The 15,246-nt window shown below is 43.6% G+C and overlaps 1 protein-coding gene across 2 annotated transcripts in view; it reads right to left on the bottom strand.

Moving 5' to 3' along the window:
• LOC120997233 (cytochrome P450 2K6-like) overlaps positions 1-15,246 on the bottom strand; it is a 265,867-nt gene that overhangs the window by 231,558 nt on the left and 19,063 nt on the right. The gene's annotated exons all lie outside the window — the stretch shown is intronic.

Here is a 15,246-nt window from a genome sequence, read left to right as displayed (position 1 = left end):
GGTGGGTCCCAAGGACCGGAGTTGAGAAACCCTGAGCTAAGTGAAGCAGATCGTGTCCAAGATCCTGATTCTGTCTAGAGGAAGGAAGATTGCTGCCAGGAATGCTGATGAGAGCAGAGGAACAAAGCAACATACACTGTGGTACAGCATGCTTGTTGGAGAGACATTTGTTCTGTTCAGAGTCACAAGCGGATACAAAGCAGACCCGGGTCAGTAAGATCGTGCACGTACCTCATCACCGTGTTGGCACCTAGAGACTGAGACTAGGCCTGTAGTTAGTTAGGGTTTCTGTTTGTGTCAGGCCACAAGGATAGCTGCAGGATAGCCTGTAACACACACCCTTACAGTGGTTCTTGTTTTTAGGGTAATAACAGGTAAGCTGTGGCAGTTTAGTTGTGCCCGCCAGTAGGTAAATTACTTCACTTTCCTCCTTCATCTACAGTCAGGTCCATAAATATTGGGACATCGACACAATTCTAACATTTTTGGCTCTATACACCACCACAATGGATTTGAAATGAAACAAACAAGATGTGCTTTAACTGCAGACTGTCAGCTTTAAATTGAGGGTATTTACATCCAAATCAGGTGAACGGTGTAGGGATTACAACAGTTTGCATATGTGCCTCCCACTTGCTAAGGGACTAAAAGTAATGGGACATAATAATAATCATAAATCAAACTTTCACTTTTTAATACTTGGTTGACAATCCTTTGCAGTCAATTACAGCCTGAAGTCTGGAACGCATAGACATCACCAGATGCTGGGTTTCATCCCTGGTGATGCTCTGCCAGGCCTCTACTGCAACTGGCTTCAGTTCCTGCTTGTTCTTGGGGCATTTTCCCTTCAGATTTGTCTTTAGCAAGTGAAATGCATGCTCAATCGGATTCAGGTCAAGTGATTGACTTGGTCATTGCATAACATTCCACTTCTTTCCCTTAACCACTTAAGGACCACAGGTTTATACCCCCCTAGTGACCAGGCCCTTTTTTACAAATCGGCACTTCACAACTTTAACGGTTTATTGCTCGGTCATGCAACTTGGCACCCAAATTAATTTTACCTCCTTTTCTTCTCACAAATACAGCTTTCTTTTGGTGGTATTTGATTGCTGCTGAGATTTTTCGTTTTTCTGATATTAATCAAAATAGACCGCAATTTTCTCAAAAAAAGTGTATTTTAAACTTTCTCTGGTTAAATTGTTCAAATATAATTACATTTCTATACAAGTTTGTGTCAGAATTTATTGTGCTACATGTCTTTGATAAAAAAAATCAAATAAGTGTATATTTATTGGTTTACGCAAATGTTATAGCGTTTACAAACTATGGTACAAAAATGTGAATTTCCGCATTTTGAAGCAGCTCTGACTTTCTGAGCACCTGTCATGTTTCTTGAGGCGCTAGAATGCCAGGATAGTATAAATACCCCCCAAATAACCCCATTTTAGAAAGAAGACACCCCAAAGTATTCGCGGAGGGGCATGGTGAGTTTATGTATGATTAAATTTTTTTCCACAAGTTAGCGGAAAATTACACTTTCTGAGGAAAAAAAGAAATAATTTCTGCTAACTTCTGGCAAAAAAAATAAAAAATCTCCCACGGACTCACTATGCCCCTCAGTGAATACCTTGGCGTGTCTACTTTCCGAAATGTGGTCATTTGTGGGGTGTGTTTACTGTTCTGGCATTTTGGGCGGGGCTAAAGGGCTAAAGGTACTCGTTGGACTTTCGGCCCCTTTACGCACCTAGGCTGCAAAAAAGTGCCACACATGTGGTATCGCCGTACTCAGAAGTAGGGCAATGTGTTTTGGGGTGTATTTTTACATATACCCATGCTGGGTGAGAGAAATATCTCTGTAAATTGACAACTTTGTATAAAAAGGAATACCTTGGGGTGTCTTCTTTCTAAAGTGGTTTCACTTGTGGGGTATTTATACTGCCCTGGCATTTTAGGGGCCCTAAAGCGTGAGAAGTAGTTTGGAATCCAAATGCGTAAAAATGCCCTGTGAAATCCTAAAAGTACTCATTGGAATTTGGGCCCATTTGCGCACCTAGGCTGCAAAAAAGTGTCACACATGTGGTATCACCGTACTCAGAAGAAGTAGGGCAATGTGTTTTGGGGTGTATTTTTACATATACCCATACTGTGTGTGAGAAATATCTCTGTAAATGACAACTTTTTCCATTTTTTTATACAAAGTTGTCAATTTACAGAGATATTTCTCTCACCCAGCATGGGTATATGTAAAAATACACCCCAAAACACATTGCCCTACTTCTCCTGAGTACGGCGATACCACATGAGTGACACTTTTTTGCAGCCAAGATGGGCAAAGGGGCCAAAAGTCCAAAGAGTACCTTTTAGGAGGGCATTTTTAGGCATTTGGATTCCAGACTTCTTCTCACGCTTTAGGGCCCCTAAAATTCCAGGGCAGTATAAATACCCCACATGTGACCCCATTTTGGAAAGAAGACCCCAAGGTATTCCGTGAAGGGCATGGCGAGTTCATAGATTTTTTTTTGGGCACAAGTTAGCGGAAATTGATTTTTTTTTGTTTTTTCTCACAAAGTCTCCCTTTCCGCTAACTTGTGACAAAAAGTTCAATCTTTCATGGACTTAACATTCCCCTCAGTGAATACCTTGGGGTGTCTTCTTTCCAAATGGGGTCATTTGTGGGGTGTTTGTACTACCCTGGCATTTGAGGGTCTCCGCAATCATTACATGTATGGTGGCCAGCATTAGGGGTTTCTGCTATTCTCCTTAGGCCTCATGCACACGACCGTTGTTTGGGTCCGCATCCGAGCCGCTGTTTTGGCGGCTCGGATGCGGACCCATTCATTTCAATGTGGCCGCAAAAGATGCGGACAGCACTCCGTGTGCTGTCCGCATTCGTGGCTCCGTTCCGCGGCCCCGCTAAAAAAATATAACATGTCCTATTCTTGTCCGCGCTTTGTGGACAAGAATAGGCATTTATATTGCCGACGCCCGTTCCGTTCCGCAAATTGCGGAAGGCAACACGGGCGCCTTCCGTTTTTTGCGGATCCGCGGTTTGCCAACCGCAAAAAACGGCACGGTCGTGTGCATGAGGCCTTATATTGAGCATACGGGTAATGAGATTTTTTTCTTCCGTTCAGCCTCTGGGCTGAAAGAAAAAATGAACGGCACAGATTTATTCATTCGCATAGATCAATGTGGATGAAAAAATCTCTGCCAAAAAATGTGCAAAAAACAAAAAAGCTGCGATCGCTAATAAAGATCCAAAAAGCTCAAAAGTGATCTTTATAGCGCCGCAGCGATTTTACTGTGTTTTTGCAGTGATCAGAAAAAATATATATTCTGTCACTGCGGTGGGGCGGACTGAATGCAAGTGTGCACACAAGATCAGGCCTGATCGGGCGAACACTGCGTTTTTTCTAGAGCCTAAGGTGACCCTAATGTACTGATATAGATATGATTGCGATCAGTCTTGATCACTTACAGATACTATATAGTACTAGTGATGATTAGCGACAGCGATGACGCTAATCAGCGACTAATCAGTGACTGCGGTGCGGTGAGCTGGGCGCTAACTACCTAACAAGTAGCTAACTAACTGGCGGTGATAAGGGACCCTTAAGGCCCCATTCACACGTCCGCAATTCTGTTCCGCATTTTGCAGAACGGAATTGCGGACCCATTCATTTCTATGGGGACAGACTTTGTCCCGCTCGGATGCGGAATTGCGGATCTGCACTTCCGGGTCCGCACTTCCGTTCAGCAAAAATATAGAACATGTCCTATTCTTGTCCGCAATTGCGGAGAAGAAAAGGCATTTTCTATATAGTTCTGGCAATGTGTGGATCCGCAAAATGCGGAATGCACATTGCCGGTGTCCGTGTTTTGCGGATCCGTGGATCTGCAAAACTCATACAGACGTCTGAATGGAGCCTTACAGGGGGGTGATCAATGACAGGGGGGTGATCAGGGAGTCTATATGGGGTGATCAGAGGTTAATAAGGGGTTAATAAGTGACAGGGGGTGTGTGTGTGTAGTGTGGTGCTTGGTGCTACTTACAGAGCTGCCTGTGTCCTCTGGTGGTCGATCCAAGCAAAAGGGACCACCAGAGGACCAGGTAGCAGGTATATCAGATGCTGTTAACAAAACAGCGTCTAATATACCTTTCTGATGTTAAAAAAATCGCATCTACAGCCTGCCAGCGAATGATCGCCGCTGGCAGGCTGTAGATCAACTTGTTTACCTCGCGATCCTGTGAACGCGGGCTCCTCTGAGCACGTGTTTACAGGAAATCTCGGCTCACGCGATATGACGCCAATAGGCGTCGCTGAGCCTGAGACTGCCGCCGCCCGGACGCTTATCGGCGTTACGTGTGCGGCAAGTGGTTAAACTCTTTGGTTGCTTTTGCAGTATGCTTTGGGTCATTGTCCATCTGCACTGTGAAGCACCGTCCAATGAGTTCTGAAGCATTTGGCTGAATATGAGTAGATAATATTGCCCGAAACACTTCAGAATTCATCCTGCTGCTTTTGTCAGCAGTCACATCATCAATAAATACAAGAGAACCAGTTCCATTGGCAGCCACACATGCCCATGCCATGACAATACTAACACCATGCTTTACTGATGAGGTGGTATGCTTAGGATCATGAGCAGTTCCTTTCCTTCTCCATACTCTTCTCTTCCCATCACTCTGGTACAAGTTGATCTTGGTCTCATCTGTCCAAAGGATGTTGTTCCAGAACTGTGAAGGCTTTTTTAGATGTAGTTTGGCAAACTCTAATTTGGCCTTCCTGTTTTTGAGGCTCACCAATGGTTTATATCTTGTGGTGAACCCTCTGTATTCACTCTGGTGAAGTCTTCTTTTGATTGTTGACTTTGACACACATACACCTACCTCCTGGAGAGTGTTCTTGATCTGGCCAACTGTTGTGAAGGGTGTTTTCTTCACCAGGGAAAGAATTCTTTGGTCATCCACCACAGTTGTTTTCCGTGGTCTTCTGGGTCTTTTGGTATTGATGAGCTCACCGGTGCATTCCTTCTTTTTAAGAATGTTCCAAACAGTTGTTTTGGCCATGCCTAATGTTTTTGCTATCTGTCTGATGTTTTTTTTTTTTCAGCCTAATGATGGCTTGCTTCACTGATAGTGACAGCTCTTTAGATCTCATCTTGGGAGTTGACAGCAACAGATTCCAAATGCAAATAGCACACTTGAAATGAACTCTGGACCTTTTATCTGCTCATTGTAATTGGGATAATGAAGGAATAACACACACCTGGCTATGGAACAGCTGAGAAGCCAATTGTCCCTTAACTATTGGGAGCCACATATGAAAACTGTTGTAATTTCTACACTGTTCACCTGATTTGGATGCAACTACCCTCAAATTAAAGCTGACAGTTTGCAGTTAAAGCACATCTTGTTCGTTTTATTTCAAATGCATTGTGGTGGTGAATAGAGCCAAAAAGGTTAGAATTGTGTAGATGTCCCAATATTTATGTGCAGCACAAGGGTCTCAGCCGTCAGGCTGGGTGTATGTAAATTAATAGTATGTTCCCAGCATTTGTGGTTGTGTTTATTGCCACATTTAAGTATAACAATGGCTGGGTGCGTCCGGTATACTTGTCTATTCAGCACAAGGTACGGACAAGTCCCGTGGGATTCATTCCTGGTTCATTTTAATGGACGTGAGCTTGTCCATGTTGGCTGTGGACAGGTGGCTGCACTTGTCTGTGATCACCCCTGCCATGCTAAACACATATTCGGACAATACACTGGCTGCAGGGTAGGCCAGCACCTCCAAGGTCAGGCCATGTGCCCAATTTAGAGACCCAGAAGTTGACTGGGGCAGACCCATCAGTCAGTATGTGTAGGCGTGTGTACATGTACTGTTCCACCATGTTGCTGAAATGCTGCCTCCTGCTAAGGCATTCTGTATCAGCTGGTGGTGCTGGTTGTTGTGGCGTGCTGACAAAACTTTTCCACATTTCGGCCATGATAACCCTGCCTTCTGAAGTGCTGGCGGTGCCACAGCTGCGTTCGTGACTTCTTCCTCCTCCTCCTCTGTCTTTGCCTTGTGTTTCCACTGATCCCCCACTGTCAGGTGGGAATGCCATCATCAGCACATCTACCAGCGTGCGCTTGTACTCGCGCATCTTCCGATCACGCTCCAGTGACGGAATTAAGGATGGCACGTTGTCCTTGTAGTGGGGATTCAGCAGAGTGGCCATCCAGTAATCAGCACTGGTTAGATTGTGGGCAACTCTGCTGTCGTTGCGCAGGCACTGCAGCATGTAGTCGCTCATGTGTGCCAGGCTGCCCAGAGGCAACGACAAGCTGTCCTCTGTAGGAGGTGTATCATCTGTATCTCCTCCGCCATGCTCCAGTGAAGCCCATGAGCTGCTTTTCGTGCCACCCTGCTGTGAACACAGTTCCTACTCCTCCTCATCATCCTCCTCATCCTACAGAACTGTGTCCTGGCTGGACAGTTGTGTACCTGGCCTCTGTCGGTGCAGGAACCCACCCTCTGAGCCACTTGTAAATGACTGTCCTGATAACCGTGGAAATGATCCCTCTTCCTCCTCCTCTTCCTCCTGTGACACATCCTCTTCCATCTTCGCCTGAAGGTTTTTTTCAAGGAGATATAGAAGTGAGATAGTAACGCTGAAGACGACATCATCAGCACTGGCCATGTTGGTGGAGTACTCGAAACAGTGCAACACGACACACACATCCCTCATGGTGGCCCACTTATTGGTGGTTAAGTAGTGCTGTTCCGCAGAGCGATTCACCCGTGCGTGCTGCAGCTGAAACTCCACTATCGCCAGCTGCTGCTCGCACAGTCTCTACAGCATGTGCAAGGTGGAGTTCCACCTTGTTAGTACGTCGCATATGAGGTGGTGAGAGAGAAAGCTGAAGTTACGCTGCAGCGCAGACATGCGAGCAGCAGAAGGATGAGACTGACGAAAGCGCGCACAGACTGCCCACACTGCCCACACTTTCTGCAACAGCTCTGACATATCGGGGTAATTTTTCAGGAACCTCTGCACGACCAAATTCAGCACATGCGCCATGCAAGGGATGTGCATCAAGCTGGCTGGGCCCAGAGCTGCTACGAGATTTTGCACGTTATCGCACACAACCAGGCCGGGCTTGGGTCTCACTGGCACCAACCACTCATCGGTCTGTTGTTCCATGCCCCTCCACAGCCACTGCGCAGTGTGGGGTTTTTCCCCCAAACAGATGAGTTTCAAAACATCCTGCTGTCGTTTCCCACTGGCTGTGCTGAAGTTGGTGGTGCAGGTATTACGCTGCCCAGTTGAGGAGGCGGTAGACGAGGAAGCTGAGTAGGAGGAGGATGCAATGAGAAACGTCCTGCAATCCTTTGTGGTGGAAGGACATGCGCCAAACTGCTATTCGCCTCAGGCCCAGCCACCACTGCATTTATCCACTGTGCAGTTAGGGAGATATAATGTCCCTGCCGATGCTTACTGGTCCACGTATCAGTGGTTATGTGGACCTTTCCACAGATGGAGTTGCGCAGTGCACTCCTGATTTTGTCCGCCACTTGGTTGTGCAGGGAAGGGATGGCTCGCCTGAAAAAGTAGTGGAGGCTGGGAACCACATACTGTGGAAAAGCCACCACCATAAGGTTTTTAAAAGTCTCCATCTCCATCAGACAGAATAACAGCATTTCAAAGGCCAGGAATTTTGAAATGCTGTCATTCAGGGCCAGGAATTGCTGGTGGGTAGGGGGTACTTCCTCTTTTTCTCCAGTGTTTGGGGGATGCACAGCTAAATGCTTCCATGGGACAGTGTGGAGATGCTTGGTGATGGTGAAGGTGGTGGAGGTGGCGGTGTTGCTGCCACATCCTCTGTTTGTGGGGTGGAAGGTGCCACTGTCACTCCAGAGGGGGAGGAAGAGGCCGAGACCGCAGCAGAAGAGGAAGCAGGAGGAGCCTAACATCTTTTGTGGTTTTTCAGGTGTGTACTCTACTGCAGATTGTGCTTTGCATTTTAGATGCCTGGTCATGCAGGTTGTGCTCAGGTTTAGAACATTTATGACTCGCTTCAGGCCCTGATTGCACAGCATGCAAGCCACTCGTGTCTTGTTGTCAGCACATTGTCTGAAGAACTGCCACGCCAGGGAACTCCTTGGAGCTGGCTTTGGTGTGCTCAGTCCCTGGGTGGGCAGTAGCAGGTGTACTGGCTAGGGGACGGCCACTCTGCTTTTGCACCCTGCTCCCTCTTTTGCTGTGCGGCTGGCGCTGTGTGACCACCACCTCTTCCTCCGAACTGCACACATTACTCGCATGACCTAGATTCCATGTGGGGTCTAGGACCTCATCATCCTCCACATCTTCTTCCACCCGCTCAATAAAAAAATAAAAAAATAGGAGTTGTTTATGAAACCTGTTAAAGATTTTGTTAGCCTGTCATAATATTGTATTGTATTTGTGTCTTCAGAAATTGGAGTCCTTAAAGGCTATGTATAGAGATAAGCGAATCGAAGTTGACGAAGTGAAATTTGATCCGACTTTAAGTAAAAATTTGATTTGCATCAAAGCCAAATTTCCTCACGCTTCGCGGTGATGAATCGCAATTTTTCCTAAATTGGCTGCTGCATATGTTAGGACATGGAGGAAGGAACTCTGGGAACGAGGGATCACCCACAATGCCATGCATGCAGCCAATCAGCAGCCAGCCAGCCCTGTGAAGACACAGCCCTACAAATAGCCTCAGTCATCTTGGATTCAGCCATTTTCCAGTATATTTAGTGCAGGGAGAGACGTCAGCAGGCGCTAGGGACAGTGCTAGGAAAAATTTAATTGTGCTAAAAAAACGATTTACAAGTAGAGTGAAAGATTATTCAAGGTGTAGGGAAAGGATAAGAAGGAATCATTCCACAGCATATATGTTGAATAGGGTTCAGTAGGGGAGGTTACAGCCGTTCTTGTTATTGGGGTGCAAGTGGTGTTTGATACAGCCATTAACAAGGTTTATTACAAATAATATTTCTTAATTGCCCTTGTGCGGTGCAGTTATATATATATATATATTTTTTGGCTTGTATTAGTGGGAAAAAGGGCTTATTAGCTGTTATGTGGTGAAATGCAAAGATTGCATGTAATAGTGGCCAAAAAAAAAAAAGATTTGCCGTTCAGCAGTGCAGTTTATAACTGCACTGCTGAACGGCAAATCCTTTTTTTTTTTTTTAAAGCCATTTTTGTTGTGTAATAGTGGCAAAATTAAAATAGATTTGCCATTCAGCGTTGCACTTATATATACACTGCTCCAAAAAATAAAGGGAACACTTAAACAACACAATGTAACTCCAAGTCAATCACACTTTCGTGAAATCAAACTGTCCACTTAGGAAGCAACACTGAGTGACAATCAATTTCACATGCTGTTGTGCAAATGGGATAGACAACAGGTGGAAATTATAGGCAATTAGCAAGACACCCCCACTAAAGGAGTGGTTCTGCAGGTGGTGACCACAGATCACTTCTCAGTTCCTATGCTTCCTGGCTGATGTTTTGGTCACTTTTGAATGCTGGCGGTGCTTTCACTCTAGTGGTAGCATGAGACGGATTCTACAACCCACACAAGTGGCTCAGGTAGTGCAGCTTATCCAGGATGGCACATCAACGCGAGCTGTGGCAAGAAGGTTTGCTGTGTCTGTCAGCGTAGTGTCAAGAGCATGGAGGCGCTACCAGGAGACAGGCCAGTACATCAGAGGTAGCCTGACTGCCATTAGGTACCGAGATGAGATCCTCAGACCCCTTGTGAGACCATATGCTGGTGCGGTTGGCCCTGGGTTCCTCCTAATGCAAGACAATGCTAGACCTCATGTGGCTGGAGTGTGTCAGCAGTTCCTGCAAGACGAAGGCATTGATGCTATGGACTGGCCAGCCCATTCCCCAGACCTGAATCCAATTGAGCACATCTGGGACATCATGTCTCGTTCTATCCACCAACGTCACGTTGCACCAAAGACTGTTCAGGAGTTGGCAGATGCTTTAGTCCAGGTCTGGGAAGAGATCCCTCAGGAGACCGTCCGCCACCTCATCAGGAGCATGCACAGGCGTTGTAGGGAGGTCATACAGGCACGTGGAGGCCACACACACTACTGAGCCTCATTTTGACTTGTTTTAAGGACATTACATCAAAGTTGGATCAACCTGTAGTGTGTTTTTCCACTTAAATTTTGAGGGTGTCTCCAAATCCAGACCTCCATGGGTTGAAAAATTTGATTTCCATTTTTTTATTTTTGTGTGATTTTGTTGTCAGCACATTCAACTATGTAAAGAACAAAGTATTTCAGAAGAATATTTAAATAATTCAGATCTAGGATGTGTTATTTTTGTGTTCCCTTTATTTTTTTGAGCAGTGTATTTGTCATTCAGCGATGCAGTTATATGTTCTAAAGTCCTTTTTGTTGTGTAATAATGGCAAAAAAAAAAGATTTGCCGTTCAGCAGTGCAGTTATACGTTTTAAAGTCCTTTTTGGCGTGTAATAGTGGCAAAATAAAAATAGATTTTAAGTTAATCGGAGCAGTTATATCTTCTAAAGTCATTTTTGGCATGTAATAGTGGTAAAATAAAAATACATTTGCTCTTCAGCATTGAACTTATATCTTCTAAAGCCCTTTTTGGCATGGAATAGTGGCAAAATAAAAATATATTTGGCGTGCAGCGGTGCAGTTATATGTTCTAAAGCCCTTTTTGCCATGTACAGATGTAGTAAAGTTAACATTTATGCTTTATGAGATGTGTTATCTAAACTAAATGCGTTAAGCAAACACCTTCAATTGCTTTTCAATGGCTTTTGTTTCAAGATAACCCGATGAGTTAAGAAATTTGAGTGTTAACCCTGCTACATCTGAATTAGTGGCAAAAGTAAAATACATGTGCCATTCAGCGGTGCAGTTATATGTTTTAAAGCCCTTTTGGCATCAAATAGTGGCAAATTAAAAATACATTTGCCGTTGAGGGGTTCAGTTATATGTTCTAAAGCCCTTATTGGCGTGTAATAGTGGGGGGAAAAAAATTGCCGTTCAGCAGTGCAGTTATTAGTTTTAAAGACATTTTTGTCGTGTAATAGTGGCAAAATAAAAATACATTTGCCGTTCAGCGTTGCATATATCTTTTAAGGTCCTTTTTGGCGTGTAATAGTGGCAAAATAAAAATATGTTTGCCGTTCAGCGGTGCAATTATATGTTTTAAAGCCCTTTTTGGCATCTAATAGGGGCAAATTAAAAATACATTTGCCATTCAGAGGTGCAGTTGCATGTTCTAAAGCCCTTTTTGGTGTGTAATAGTGGCAAAATAAAAAAAAGATTTGCAGTTCAGCTTTGCACTTACTGTATATATCTTTTAAATCCCTTTTTGGCGTGTAATAGTGGAAAAATAAAAATAAACTTGCCGTTAAGCATTGCAATTAGATCTTCTAAAGCCCTTTTTGAAGTGTTATAGTGGCTGAGTTCATACTTTTGAGTTTGTCCCCATAACTGCCCAAATAAGTGATGTGTGCAGTTATTCTAAGAGCGACGCCTGTCATCTGCGTGTCATACAGACTCACAGTATTATTTCACTACCATAACTGACTTTCTATGTGTGTTACTGCAAGGCACAGTGTTCTACACCACTATAAATGCTTTCTGCAGCCAGGAAATAGCAGTTTTTAACGCGATTCGCCGTGAATTCATTCGGATCGAACCAAATTTTTTTTTAAAATTTGGCGAACTGGGCGAATCAAAGTTTTTTTCAAAATTCGCTCATCTCTAGTTATGTAGACCTTTGGAAGCATTTTTTTATTATTGCATTGTACTTATTTTGAGCGAAAATCATATTTTCAGTTGGTCTCTATTAAAAATATGGAATCCTTTTTTGTGTACATAGCTGACATGCTGTAGTAGCAGCCTGTGTATTTTCTGTCTTTTGCTTCATTTGGGGAGCTGACTGGCTCCTTATTTCTGCTCTTTGACATTATAAACACTCATTATAGCTCAGTTCTTATCTTACTGGTAAGAATGTGGCTTAAAAAAAGTGTTTATGACCTTTTAGTATTTTTATTTATGACCAGCAGAAAGTGAAAGTACCAGTCACACAGTTAGAAAAATAGTTAACACTTTGTCACAGAATGGGTCAATATTTTTAATAAAGGCCAATTGAAAATATGATTTTTAACCAAAATTGAGTAAAATGCAGTCATAAACAAAAATTGCCTCCGAAAATGTACATAGCCTTTAAAAAGGGGTTGTGTCGCTTCAGTAAATGGCATTTATTTTTTTATTATTTTTTTTATTTTTTTTTAAAGTTTTTATTTTATTTTTGAGAAAATATACAATGAAACAGTACACCAACAGTGGTGTAAATCGGTACCATACACAAAATTGTATACATGCATTGTTGTACATGAAGGATTGAGAATAGAGACCATTACAGAAAGGTACGAGAGATTTTCAATATATATAAGTTGTAGACGGTTAATTAGAGCATACTACACAGCATCCAGCTATTACTGAACAATACTAATGTTAATCTGGTTTGAGGGAGGCAATTTATGGTCTAGCATGTCTTAGTGACAGAATACCCATTCCCAATTTATATAAGGCATATGTGGTACGTGTGAAGACCGTGAACGAAGGTAAGGATGAATAACACCCAGTTACCTCCTCTTGATCAAACCACATTGGCCCCACTCCAAGCTATTGGCAGCACCTATGAAACGTGTAAGTAATACCAGAAGTATGGTCAAGGGAAGTTACATGGAGAATTATTGCTGTTGAAATCTATATTTATTCCAGGGGGCCCATTTTTTCAGGTATTTCAAATGTGACCGTGATTCCCAGGAAGCCATTTCTTCAAAACGGTGGATTTGGTCTACTTTAAGTCTCCATTGCTCCATTGAGGGTAAGCTAGTTTTTAGCCAATGTTTGGGAACCGATAAACGGGCTGCTATTAAAAGCTGTTTAAAAAGGAAGGTGGGGGGCATTGACGTTTTGTCATTAAAGAAAGAGAGCAGTGCTCCATAAGGGGAAATAGCTATATTTGAGGAGCAGATTTGGTTGCTGATCTGAAAGATTTCTGCCCACCATTTATTGATAGTAGGACATAACCACCAGATATGTAGAAAAGATCCTTCCTCCCTTTGACATCTCCAACATATTTTAGATGTGGGTCTAGTGAAGTGTGAGGACTTGATTGGGGTAATATATCACTGTGAGAGAATCTTGTATCCATTCTCTTGGACTCTAACACATCTAGATGACTTGTGTGGAATTTCAAATAGTGTAGGTAAAGTTTGAAGAGGAAGATCCACACCCGTTTCGAGTTCCCAAGAGCGGATGAAGGCTGGTTTAATGACTAACGGAGGGGATCTTAGTTTGCTATATATAAGAGAGATAGGTTTTTTGGGGGGACTGGGGTTAACCATTAAGGCCTCGAACCAAGTAAGGGGACGAAGAAGCTCACCATGCATATTATTTTTATGAACAAATGATTTAATGAGTGGAATAAGGTTGAAGTCACATGGTTGTGGGTTAAGAAAGGTTCTAATGGTGTCGTTCGTTGGAGCTAAACCCTGTGGTTCCAGGAGGAGGGAGATTGGTATGGAGGAGGTACTAATTGACTTAGAAGAGGTACACCTAGGGCCGCTGGAGGATGAACCAAGGATATCACTAATTGTAACTAAGGGAGATGGGAAGGGGACAGAGCAGTGAAAATGATTCCACCACTTCCAAGCTTCGACTGTGGCTTTGATAATTGGGAAAGGTTGTAGGTTTATTTGGGGAGGTATGAAATGGCCCAGACACAGGGCACGAGTCGGCATACCAATAATACTTTGTTCCATGGCCACCGAAGACTTGCTGACAGTATTTCTTAACCAGTCAATGATTCGTGACATAAGGATAGCCTTCCCATATAGTTCAGGGTCTGGAAGCCCTATCCCACCTGACATACGTGATTGAGATAAGAGTGAGTAGGAAAGTCTCGCTCTCCTACCATTCCATATAAATGTTCTAAATCTCTGTTTCAGGGAGGAGTAATAAGATTTTGGGATGGGAATTGGGAGAACTTGTTGGAGGTATGTAAGGCGTGGAATAATGAGAGCAGATAGGATGTTTTTCCTTCCAAACCATGAAAGGGTTGGAGCTGATTTAGTTTGTTTATCGAGGGCTAAGAATAAAGCGTTCTTTAAGGGGACGTAGTTGAGCGTAAACAAATCTGAAATAGTAGGGCTAAGTTTCACCCCTAGGTAGGTAATGGTTGGAGAGGACCAATTGAAAGGGGAGTTTTTCATTAACGAGAGCCTAAGCTGTGGTGATATTCCTGTGCTAATGATGGTGGACTTGCTTTCATTAATCTTAAAATCTGAAACTATACTGTAGCTTTTTAAATGTTCCTGAATTATGGGAAGAGAAGTTTTGGGGTTGGATGTCATTATCATGACATCATCAGCGAAAGCCGCAATCTTGTGGGTCCTACCCCCCAGAAATAGACCTTTGATCTCAGTATCCATTCTAAGCCTGGATAGAAGAGGCTCCATAGCCAGAATGAATAAAAAGGGGGAGAGGGGACAACCTTGACGGGTTCCGTTTTGGATTCGGAAAGGAGAGGAAAGGTCCCCATTAACCATTACTCTGGCGGTAGCCTGATTATACATAGCAAATACAGCCTTGATATATGGATCAGGTAGGCCGAAGAACACTAAGACGTGTCGTAGATAATTCCAATTTATGCGGTCAAACGCTTTTTCAGCGTCAGTGCTGAGAAGTACAAGAGGAGTGGAGGTTTGTCTAGCATAACAAAGAGCATTGATGACTCTAGTGGTATTATCTCTACCTTCCCTGTTGCGCACGAAGCCTACCTGATCCATATGCACCAGCAGAGGGAGAAGGACTGCCAAGCGGTTAGCCAGTAGTTTCGCAAGTATTTTAAGGTCAATATTCAGAAGGGATATCGGCCTATAATTTGCGCATAACTTAGGGTCCTTCCCCTCCTTTGGGATCAAGGCTATATGAGCAGACGCCATATCCCTTGATAGGGGGATACCATGCAATGACTGGTTACATACCGTTAGTAGATGTGGCAGGAGTTGTTTTTTAAAGGTTTTGTAATAAAATGCAGGGAGTCCATCTGGACCCGGGCTTTTTCCCTGGGGCATTTGAGCCAGAGCTATAGTAATTTCATCCATAGTGAATGGAACTTCGAGTGATTGGTTTTGGTTCACTGATAAAGTC

The sequence above is a fragment of the Bufo bufo genome, chromosome 4 (assembly GCF_905171765.1).
Source record: "Bufo bufo chromosome 4, aBufBuf1.1, whole genome shotgun sequence".
NCBI classification, from domain to species: Eukaryota; Metazoa; Chordata; class Amphibia; order Anura; family Bufonidae; genus Bufo; species Bufo bufo.
This window is presented reverse-complemented; position numbering and strand designations above follow the sequence as displayed.